At 39.1% G+C, this 11,969-nt stretch overlaps 1 pseudogene; it reads left to right on the plus strand.

Annotated features, from left to right (window-relative positions):
• The first annotated feature begins 8,714 nt into the window (after window positions 1-8,714).
• Window positions 8,715-8,834, plus strand: LOC145406505 (5S ribosomal RNA; annotated as a pseudogene).
• The last annotated feature ends 3,135 nt before the right edge of the window (window positions 8,835-11,969 follow it).

The raw sequence follows: 11,969 nt of genomic DNA on the forward strand, positions 1-11,969 counted from the left end.
TGGCGGAAGCAGTGTGTCGAGGATGACGCCAGAAATGAAAATACTTTTACTTCACACCAGCCGCCGGAATTCCCTGCCTAACTGTGGAGTTTTATTTGTCCTTTTAGTTATAATGAGGTCATTCCCAGTGCTGAATATATTCACTGATTTGTCTCGCAGAAAATGGATTCTTGTTGTCAACCTTTTATATGTTTTTTCCTCGCCGACACAACAGCTGTTCCCAATCACAGTAAAATATATATATATATATATATATATATATATATATATATATATATATATATATATATATATATATATATATATATATATATATATATATATATTGTTACGGAACAGAGAAAGATAATGTACACTTTAAGTGAGAATACTAAAAATCACTACTGTCCCGCAAAGTTCCAGGTTCAAACAAAAGAGTTAGGTAAAATTACAAGTTAAAGTTTAATGCACAAACTAACAACAAAACATTCAGGACTCATAAGGATAATGTAATGGCAACTAAACAGGTTAAATATATGGTTAACTGCAATAGCCTCTATTAACACAAAATCAGCAAGAGTAAATTTATCTAAGTCAGCCCTGATAAAATGAGATACCAGATAATACTCAGTGAATGCCAGATAAATTATTACAGATACAAACTATTATCACACACACCACAAAGCCCGCCAGGAGACAGGACGTGTGTGCTAGGCAATCCCTAGGTCCTGTCCTCCCCACTTATTATTTTTTTAACCAGCCCATAGCCCACTGACCGGGCTAATGTATGGCCCGGCCTGCAATAAAGTTGCAGGAAATCTTTGAACGAACGAACGAACTATTATCAAAAATGACTGACATAAAACCCAACATCAATAAAAAAACCTCACTAGGCCTAAGAATTAACCTTATGCTATACAGTACAAGAACAAATACAACAGTTATACTCAAATTACACACAGCTGCTAGATGTTTGGAGATTTCTTGAGCACTCACAATAATAATAATATCTGTACAGGGGAGGACAGAGATGTGAACAAAATGAGGAGCAGATCTAAGTGGCAATGATGCAGAGACTGAGCTCATTATATAGGGGCCAGCAGAGCCTGATACAACTTGTAAGAAGGACGCGCAAATGAAGCCACGGGGACAAAGAGATGAAAATCCCGCAAAGTATAACAGAGAGAACGACTTACTCTACTATAACGGTAGAAGGGGGGGACTGAGGCAGAACACGCTCGTGATCAAACATTCAGCAACTGTACGTTAGAATTACACAAAGGATGATGAAATCATAGGCTATGTAACACCTCCCCACAAAGAAAAAAGAAATTTACAAAAGGAAATTTCTTATTACTCTAAAACAATCTGTCTAAAGTCTAGATAAGCAATCTGCAATAACATTTTCTTTCCCCTTGACATGTTGTATGTCTAATGAATACTCCTGGAGAAGTAGACTCCATCTTGTCAATCTCTGATTTTTATCTTTAAACTTACTAAGGAATTTCAGTGGGTTATGATCGGTATAAATGACTATGGGGTCAAAACCAGAACACAAATAAAATGAAAAATGCTGTAAACCCAAAATCAAGGCCAAAAGCTCTTTCTCAATAGTTGAGTAGTTCTTTTGAGGTGGAGTGAACTTCTTACTGTAATAAGATACAGGGTGTTCAATACCCTGATCATCCTCTTGCAGCAAAACAGCCCCAGCTCCTGTATCACTTGCATCAACAGCCATCTTAAAAGGCTTAGCAAAATTTGGAGTAGCGAGCACTGGCTGACTTAATAGAATAGCTTTAAGTTTGTTGAAAGAGGATTCACAGTTATCGGTCCAGACAAATTTAACTCCCTTTTTCAGTAGGTCTGTAAGTGGTGATACAAGAACTGAAAAGTTAAGAACAAATCTCCTGTAATAACCTACCATTCCCAAAAATCTTTGTAGCTCTTTCCTACTTTTAGGTCTGGGAAGATCACTTATAACCTGAACCTTAGCTCCTGGTGGTGCAACATGTCCATCACCAATTACATACCCAAGGTACTGAACTTTAGCTTGACCAAACTCACACTTTGATAAATTAGCTACAAGATTAGCATGAACCAAACGGTCAAGAAATTTACTGACATGGCATAGGTGATCTTTCCAGTTGTCACTGAAGATTAATACATCATCAATATAAACAACACACCCTGCCAAACCCTCTGTTACAACATTCATGAGCTTCTGAAATGTGGCTGGTGCATTTTTCATACCATATGGCATTACCGAGCATGCAAAAGCCTTTCCTAGTGTTAAAAAACATGAGATCTCCCTAGCACGTTCAGTCATAGGTACTTGCCAGTATCCCTTTAACAAATCAAACTTACTTATGTACCTAGCCTTTCCGATCTTGTCTATGCAATCTTCCACGCGAGGGAGAGGGTAAGTGTCTGTTTTGGTTATCTGATTAACACGTCTGTAGTCAATGCAAAGCCTCTGTGACCCACCTGGCTTAGGGACTAGAGTGACAGGAGAACTCCACTCGCTCTGACAGGGCTCAATCATCTTGTGGTCCAACAGGTAGCCAAGCTCCTTCTGGATGAGAGGAACTTTCACTGGGTTCACACGGTAAGGAGGCAATTTAATTGGCTTTGCGTCTCCAACATCGACATCATGCATCAACATAGTGGTTCTTCCTGGAGTGGCACGGAACACTAGCGGGTACTCCTGCAGTAATGCCGAAAACTCCTGCCTTTCCTTGGGAGGTAGATGAGAAAGCTTAGTCTGGAGATCATTCATGATATCAGGATTCTTCCCCAAACTATCACTCAGGCTCATACTGCATGGGAGAGCTTCACTTGCAGACTCGGGTGGAACAGCTACAGTGCAGACTAGATTATTTTCGTCCCGCCTGTGATATAACTTTAGCATGTTCATGTGACATAGTTGCTTGCTCTTTCTACGATCTGGCGTGGCGATGATATAGTTGACATCACTGAGTTTCTTCTCCACGAAATAAGGGCCACTAAACTTGGCTTGAAGAGGTTGCCCATGAACTGGTAGCAGAATCAAAACCTGATCTCCTGGCTGAAAGTGGCGTAACCTGGACTTCTTATCATACCAAGTCTTCATCTTCTCCTGAGCAGCTCCTAAATTCTCTCTCGCCAGCTGTAAGCAGTGGACAGCCGTTCTTTGAACTTCATCACATACTCCAGCAGGTTGACGTCATCTTCCTCCGACAGCCAGCATTCCTTGAGTAACTTAAGGGGTCCTCTTACTTCATGGCCAAACAGTAGTTCAAAAGGTGAGAAGCCCAGTGATTCATTTGGAGATTCTCTTGCGGCAAATACAACAAATGGAAGACCTTTATCCCAGTCTTTCTGATGTTCCAAACAGTATTTCTTGAGCATCGATTTGAGTGTTTGATGATATCTCTCCAACGCTCCTTGGGTCTGGGGATGGTAAGCTGAAGACGTGATCTGGGTGATGCCCAACTCTTTCAGAGACTGCTTGAAAACATTCGACATGAAATTATTTCCCCGGTCTGACTGTACCTCCTTGGGCAGACCAAACTTTGTGAAGAACCCTAGCATTTCCTTAACCACGTTCTTTGCTGAGATGTTTCTAAGTGGAATGGCTTCAGGGTAACGAGTAGCCATATCAATCATGGTCAACACATAAGAAAATCCTGAAGAAGTCTTAGGAAGAGGGCCCACAATATCCACCAACACACGGGTGAAAGGCGCCTCAAAAGGAGGAATGGGAACTAGAGGTGCAACCTTTTCGGTCTGATTACACTTCCCCACAACTTGACAGGTGTGACAAGACTTACAATACCAGGAAACATCCCTGAAGATACCTGGCCAGTAGAAGTGTTTCAAAATGCGTGCCACAGTCTTCCTCACTCCAAGGTGTCCTGCCAAACTGGAATCATGAGCCACTCGAATGATATCCTGCCTACAAACACGAGGGATGACAACTTGATGTACAACCTCCCATTCACAGTCGGCTGATGCTGTTGGGGGTCTCCACTTCCTCATAAGTACTCCTGACTTTACATAATAACAAGTAGAAGCACCGGCTGACTCTTCTTCACTGTAAACAGAGTTAGCTAGACCTTTCAACTCAGGGTCAGCAACCTGCAACTCAACCAACTCTTGACGAGACAAATTATCAACACTACGGGGTACTGACTCATCTGGTGAGTGGTCCAAATTAGCAAGAAAAGTGTCAGCTAGGATAACTTCATCATCATCATTATCCTCTAAATCACCAGTAACTTTAGACTTAGCCCTAGTGACAGCACATGCAGGAAACACATCAGGGACATCACAATCCTGGGACACAGCCACTGGCTCACTAGACAACTGAGGAGCTGGACACACTTGACTTCCACCAATATCATTTCCAAGTAAGAAAGTTACACCTGACATTGGGAGTGTCTCAACCAACCCAACCATAACGGAACCATTAACAAAACCAGACTCTAAATTCACTCTGCACAGAGGGACAGAGAAGTAATTATTCCCTACACCTTGTAAGATTACAGTTTCATCAGAGGAATTAACATTAGAGCCTAGAACACTGGTCAGCATAAGGGATTGGCAAGCACCTGTATCACGATATATTTTAACTGATTTCCTGTCATTACTGTCCAGAGGACTGACAAAACCATCAGACAGGAAATTAGCACATGAACTCTTGAGAGTGTCACCCACGTTACTGCTCAAAAGAGGAGCTCCATCATGAGAATTTAAGTTACCCCTCAAAGCAGGTTCAGTTAACTCAGTTAAAGAATTCTGGGAACTCTCAAGAGTGGAGACTAGACCAATTGACTGAATATTTAAAGACTCCTTTTTGTTCACATCACGCTGTCTCCTGAAACATCTCTCCGTAGTATGACCAAGCTTACTACAATAAGTACATTTACTTTTCTGAAATCTAGAGGTGAAGCTGGTATTTACTTCCTGAGAAACATCATCCTTATTCTCTTTCCTGTTACCTGTACTCTGAGTAGAGGCAACGTACTTACTCTCAGCTTTCCCTTTTTCTCTAGAATATCTCTTGTGAGTGAGAACATACTCATCAGCTAAAACTGCAGCATCAGACAAATTATCTATTCTTTTCTCATCAAGATATAGGCTTACATCTTTACTAATACACCTTTTGAAATCCTCCAGCAAAATCATCTGCTTAAATTTACCAAAATCAGAATCCACATTCTTAGAATTTAACCACTGCTCTAACAGATCCTCTTTGATTTTTGCATACTCAACATGGGATTGCTTATCTTGCTTATAAGTTGTCCTAAATTTTACTCTATAAGCTTCAGGAAAAAGCTCATAGGCCTTAAGAATCAAGCTCTTAACTACATCATAATTATCAGACTGATCCTGAGGCAAAGATGCATAAGTTACTTGAGCTTTACCGGTGAGAACAGTTTGAAGGAGTACTGGCCAATACTCTTTGGGCCAATTAAAACCTGTAGCTACCCTCTCAAACAACTGAAAATACTTTGTTAAATCAGATTCATTAAAAGGAGGGACAAGTTTATCATTTTTAGCCACATCAAAATCATCAGAGCAAGATGATCCAGTTCCACCTTGTTTCATGCGATACTCATGGTCTGCCTGAATCCTAGCAAGTTCAACTTGTGCCTGTATCTGTGCCTCCTGAATCCGAGCCTGAGATTCCGCCTCCTTAGCCTGAGACTCAGCCTCCTTGGCACGTGCTTGAAATTCAGCCTCCTTTACACGAGACTCCGCCTCCTTAGCCTGAGCCTCCTGCAGGGCTAGCTGTAACTTAGCTAATTCAATCTGCGTTTGCTCATTTGGAGGAGTTGCCTTAAACAAGCTTTCATTAATCATGTCAACAATTTGATCTTTAGAATGATGAGAGCGAACAGCAATTCCCAATTGTTGAGCAACAAGCTTAAGTTCATTCTTTGTTCTGTTTTCTATATCACACACTGTTTGCACATTTGACAAAAAATCTTTGGCTTCATCAAGTGTAGAAATAGTAGCCATCATGAATATATCACAGTCACAAAATATCAAACAATATCCTTATGATAATATCCTGAATATCCTGATGAGAGGTCGCCAAATTTATGTTACGGAACAGAGAAAGATAACGTACACTTTAAGTGAGAATGCTAAGAGTCACCACTGTCCCGCAAAGTTCCAGGTTCAAACAAAAGAGTTAGGTAAAATTACAAGGTAAAGTTTAATGCACAAACTAACAACAAAACATTCAGGACTCATAAGGATACTGTAATGGCAACTAAACAGGTTAAATATATGGTTAACTGCAATAGCCTCTATTAACACAAAATCAGCAAGAGTAAATTTATCTAAGTCAGCCCTGATAAAATGAGATACCAGATAATACTCAGTGAATGCCAGATAAATTATTACAGATACAAACTATTATAAAAAATGACTGACATAAAACCCAACATCAATAAAAAAAACCTCACTAGGCCTAAGAATTAACCTTATGCTACACAGTACAAGAAAAAATACAACAGTTATACTCAAATTACACACAGCTGCTAGATGTTTGGAGATTTCTAGAGCACTCACAATAATAATAATATCTGTACAGGGGAGGACAGAGATGTGAACAAAATGAGGAGCAGATCTAAGTGGCAATGATGCAGAGACTGAGCTCATTATATATGGGCCAGCAGAGCCTGATACAACTTGTAAGAAGGATGCGCAAATGAAGCCACGGGGACAAAGAGATGAAAATCCCGCAAAGTATAACAGAGAGAACGACTTACTCTACTATAACGGTAGAAGGGGGGGACTGAGGCAGAACACGCTCGTGATCAAACATGCAGCAACTGTGCGTTAAAATTACACAAAGGATGATGAAATCATAGGCTATGTAACAATATATATATATATATATATATATATATATATATATATATATATGAAAAATATAGAAAGATATAGATAGGCATAGCGCTTATAATGGGTAGTTAGACAGATGTAGATATATAGATAAACAGATATACATGGAAAGTAATGGGTAGATAGACAGATAATCAGATAGACACAGCATATGTAATGGAGTGGGATGTCGGAAGAGATATACGGTGTTTCAAGGATATGGTATGAGACCACCTTCCCCACCAAAGGCTTCACAAGTTGGGGGTCATATGTTTACATCCAAAAATTATTCGATGCCAACGACTTCAGTTAACCCTTTAAATATGGTGATTTTTTAGTTACTGTTCTTGCTTCTACAGACGGTAAAATTCAGCTAAGGAAACAGCCCTGGTAATAGTTATTGAAGGCCTTACATGACCTCTTCTGTCAGAAAACGTCTTATGTTATATAAAATGATATGGAGAGAGATGAAATATAATTAAAAGGCCATCATCGCAATAAATAAATTAATGACACGGCGATACGGGAAGAACAGGATAAAAAGAAGAGAACTTCGTAGAGTGTTTATGTCAGCCATTCGTATCATAATTGTGTAAAAACTTCACGATCGTGGCCTAGGTATATCATTGGCTACACCCTACAGTTATGCACTATATTGTTCTATTCACTGTTATGTTGATTTCCATTTCTTTCATGCTAACTACAGCCGATTTTATTAAGGTTAGAGAGACTCCGTATTGTATGGATTAGATACAGTCCTCGCCATCTTGTATAGTGTGGGAGATTTTTCATATTTTGAATAAAACTCTCTGAAGGTAGAAAAAATAAGGTAAAAAAGTCAGTAATGAACAGGATTAATCACCAACAAACTGACTCTCAAGTTAACTTTACGACAGATACAGATGGTATGGCCCAGCACACTTTACAGTATTATTTTACGCTGAAATCCTGTCCCTTAAATCTCTAGGACTTGTAGGACTCACTTTTACCTGGATTACACTGCTACAGTAATTCCATCCATGACTGAGTTACTTGTGACAATATTACCACCCCAGGTTCCTTTGCTCACTCCCATCTGATTAAAATCGTCCGGCGATAGATGGATTACACTATTAAAGCTGAATCGACAATGAAAATATTAAACCAAATTCTGCCAGATAATGAGGTTTTTAGTTTCCAGTCGATAAAAGAACTGAAAAAGTTTGCATGTTACGAGAGCTTAATAATGTGTACATATTACGGGGGGCTTAGGATTATGTGCATGTTTCGGAGGACCATGCAGGTTTGGGAGAACTAAAAATTTTGTGCTGTTACGGTGGACTTACGATCATATGCATGTTTCGATGGGCTACAATACAGGTAAAGGTTTACCAAAATTTTTACTTAATCTTTTAGTATGTATGATTCTCGCAGACAAACCAAGACATGAAAGTTCGACCGTGGATAACCTAAACTTTATCCGTGATAGAGGCAACAACAAACTCTATTTGCCCATGGCTAACACTCAAGCTCCAATAGCTCACTCTAATTCAGTGAGATTGCCTGACAACAGCTGGATTAGTATTCTAGACTTGCCCCTGTCATTAGGGGTTGAATGGTGACAGTTTCTTTGCATGCCCTCAGTTGAATATAATTACCTTAGATTAAATGCAAAAGTTGTAGAGAAGACGCGGCTGTGAGAATATATATATATATATATGAGAGAGGGGTGTGTGAGTTGGTAGCAAGGCAGTGAAATGGCGGGGGACAGGGCGACGTGGAGGAGATTTGTTTGTGGCCACCCCAAACGGGATTAAGGCGCCTGGCAATATATATATATATATATATATATATATATATATATATATATATATATATATATATATATATATATCCCCGTTGAGTACACCGCTTCCCGTCCGATCAGCGAAGTTAAGCAACGTTGGGTCTGGTTAGTTCTTGGATGGGTGACCGCCTGGGAACACCAGATGCTGTTGGCATCCCTACGTGTCAAGTGGGGTTGGTGGAGGATTAGTGCCCCTCCCTGTAAAACAATTAACTCTAAGCCCTTGGTCACCCCGTTTGGGATACATGGCGTCTGGCAATGAATGAAAGAATGAAATATATATATATATATATAAAACCAGAGAAACCGTGAGTGACAACCAGTTTGCGAACAGCGGCCACATTTCCGATATTGGACTGTATATTAGATGGCGACCGAGGCTTGGTAGTATCCCCTCCTTAACGATGTATTTTGTATATTACATTTTAACGTTCTGTTGTATACCATATATATTTCTTTGATATCGACATACCGCAGTTTGCAACAATAAAAACATAAGAAAGGATACTGAAGTGTAATGCAGATAATAAATCCTAAGAAGAGGTGTTATGAAATCTCCAAAGCATTAGAGTACGACCCACAAGGAAAATTCTCGTTGACATAGCCCCTCATCCTTAGTGATATACTTAGTATACAGATGCCATTCCTTTTTATTCCCGAACATGTCGTCCTTTTGATTACTGATCACTAATATACATGAGGACTGGTAACTCTCACTCTCACATGACTCACTTCCTGCTTAATAAAAATCGTCTGGTATTTGCTGGATTAGAACACTTGACTTGTCCTGGCCATAACAAGGCTAACTGTGACCATATTAACTCTTAGACTTCGATGACTTACTAAAATGAAGTAATGCATCTGTCGTTAGCTTAAATACACTACCACAGTTGTTCGTATCATAGGAGGGTTAACATGTAACGAGCAGAGTAAGGTGAAAGTAGGAGGCGTTAGGGAATTACTTCAAGAATTCACCCCATGGAGCTTAACCCCTTCATTCCGATGACACAATGTAATTCTTGCTACCTTCAGACGGCTTCACTTAACTAAGGGTATTTTTCGAGGCAGGGGCTTTAGAATTTACTTTCAATAATTCCTACAGGACAAAATTTTCTACTAGCTAATATAACTCGCTAGAGGTAGCACGAATTAAAAAAAAAACAAAAACAAATGGAGAGTTGAGACACAGGAAGGCGGGATGCTACGTTAAAACCCACAGTTATATTATTTTTATCAAGCCCTTCACTACGATGGAACATTTTATACTTTACCATTCCAACCGCCAGATGATTTTATTGAGCTTAGGAGAGGAGCTGAGCTTATCTTGAATTTCTCCAGAAAATTTTGAATACAGTATTCCAGAGGAAGTAGCAATACATTACTAAAACCAGGTTACTTTGACATTCTAATTTGTGATTTTATGTAAGCGTGTGCTGCAAATGACTCTATAGATGCATGGTCTTTGAATTAATGTGTTAGTCTGGCTGGAGTTAGTGGGGTAGACGAAGGCCAGAGGGCGATATTGGCTGGGATGTGATGGGTGGCAGGCCATGACAGTGGAAGTACCTTGTATCTGTAACTACTGCAACCACTAAATTAAAGAAAAAAAAATGAAAAACTGGGCAGAAACGATTGGGTCGGGGGTTGGCGGAATGAGATAAGTGATGACAATTGGTGGAGCATAGTGGAATGAGTTTACCCAGTGATGGGGGTTGTGTGAGGGACAACGGTGTTGGTGGAATGATGTGAGTTACAAATTTATTTCAGACGTTTGTTGTGGAAATGAGGAGGGATTGCCAACGGGACGGGATGAACGGATAGGAGTGGATGGGAGGAGCTGCGATGGAGATGCATGATTAGCATGAAGATGAACATTCTAGGTCAGACAGTAACGGTAAACTAAACTACCTACTTCAGTGAAAAAACAAAAAACATCATCCACTCACATAAAGCACCTCTTTGGGACACAGTTCCTTGATTAAGCTACTGTGGTCCAGAACACTGACCTCCTTCAGGGCGATAGTGTCATCATTTTACTGCTATTACCAGGATCTGTCCAACTCTCTAATGCAAGAGTTAACCGTTACTCCCAGTCCCTCATTTATGTAACAGGTCAACTCTGGAACTGTCTCCCTCTGTCTGTATTTCCTACTTCCTATGATATCCAGTCTTTCAAACGCAGTGCGTCCAGGCATCTCGAAATGATCGGATCTTGAATTTGGCTCTCTCTTGTATTTTGTTTTTCTCTTGGAGGGAACAGTTTTGCGAGCTCGTTGCCCTTGGTTCCTTCCTCCTCACATAAAAAAGTAATATATATATATATATATATATATATATATATATATATATATATATATATATATATATATATATATATATATATATATATATATATATATATATATATATATATATATATATATATATATATATATATATATATATATATATATATATATATATATATATATATATATATATATATATATATATATATATGTGTGTGTGTGTGAGTGTGTGTGTGTGTGTGTGTGTGTGTGTGTAAATGGACAGGCTCTAACACTGATCTGTGGCAGTGGAACCATGTGCCGTTAATTTCTGAAGGGGTCTTTTGTGTAGACCATTGTAAAAAGCCTTTTGAAATTCGGGGTAGAAAACATCAGCGGACTTAATATCGTCGTACATGTTCAGTATATCGTTGAATAAACCCAACAGATTCGTGATGCATGAGCGATTACTCCTAAGGCCATTTTGAGAATCTTTAATGAGACCATTTATTTTTAAGTGTTTCACAAATTTGTCTCTGATAATAGATTCTAGCAACTTGCAGGCTGTTGATGATAAACCAGTTGGCCTGTAGTATTCTGGCTGTGCTTTGTTGTCTTAATTAATATACGGGTTACGTTTGCAAGCTTCCTGTCGTGTGGCAACTTACTTCTCTCTAGTAATTATTTAAGAAGTTCATTTTAAGGCTTTGATATTGAATTCTTAGTTCTTTTTATACCTGTGGAGATGTTTTGTCTGGCTCCAGTATTTTATTCACTTGATGTTTACTGATTGCAAGTCATACATCTCTTGAACAAACTGAAAGAATGCTGCTCTACATAAAGTGAGTGGATGATGGATGCCATTACCTACCACAAATTGCCCTTGTCCGTAAAGAAGTGCGAATAAATCTTAACAAGAAGAAGTTACCGTAACATATTATAATATAACAATAAATTTTATTGTTGTGCATCAGTTCCCATGTCTTTCATCAACCAAAATAGTTGGAGAAAAAAAAAAAGAG

The sequence above is a fragment of the Coenobita brevimanus genome, chromosome 70, assembly GCF_032717465.1.
Source record: "Coenobita brevimanus isolate Jiangsu-jjx chromosome 70, ASM3271746v2, whole genome shotgun sequence".
NCBI lineage: Eukaryota > Metazoa > Arthropoda > Malacostraca > Decapoda > Coenobitidae > Coenobita > Coenobita brevimanus.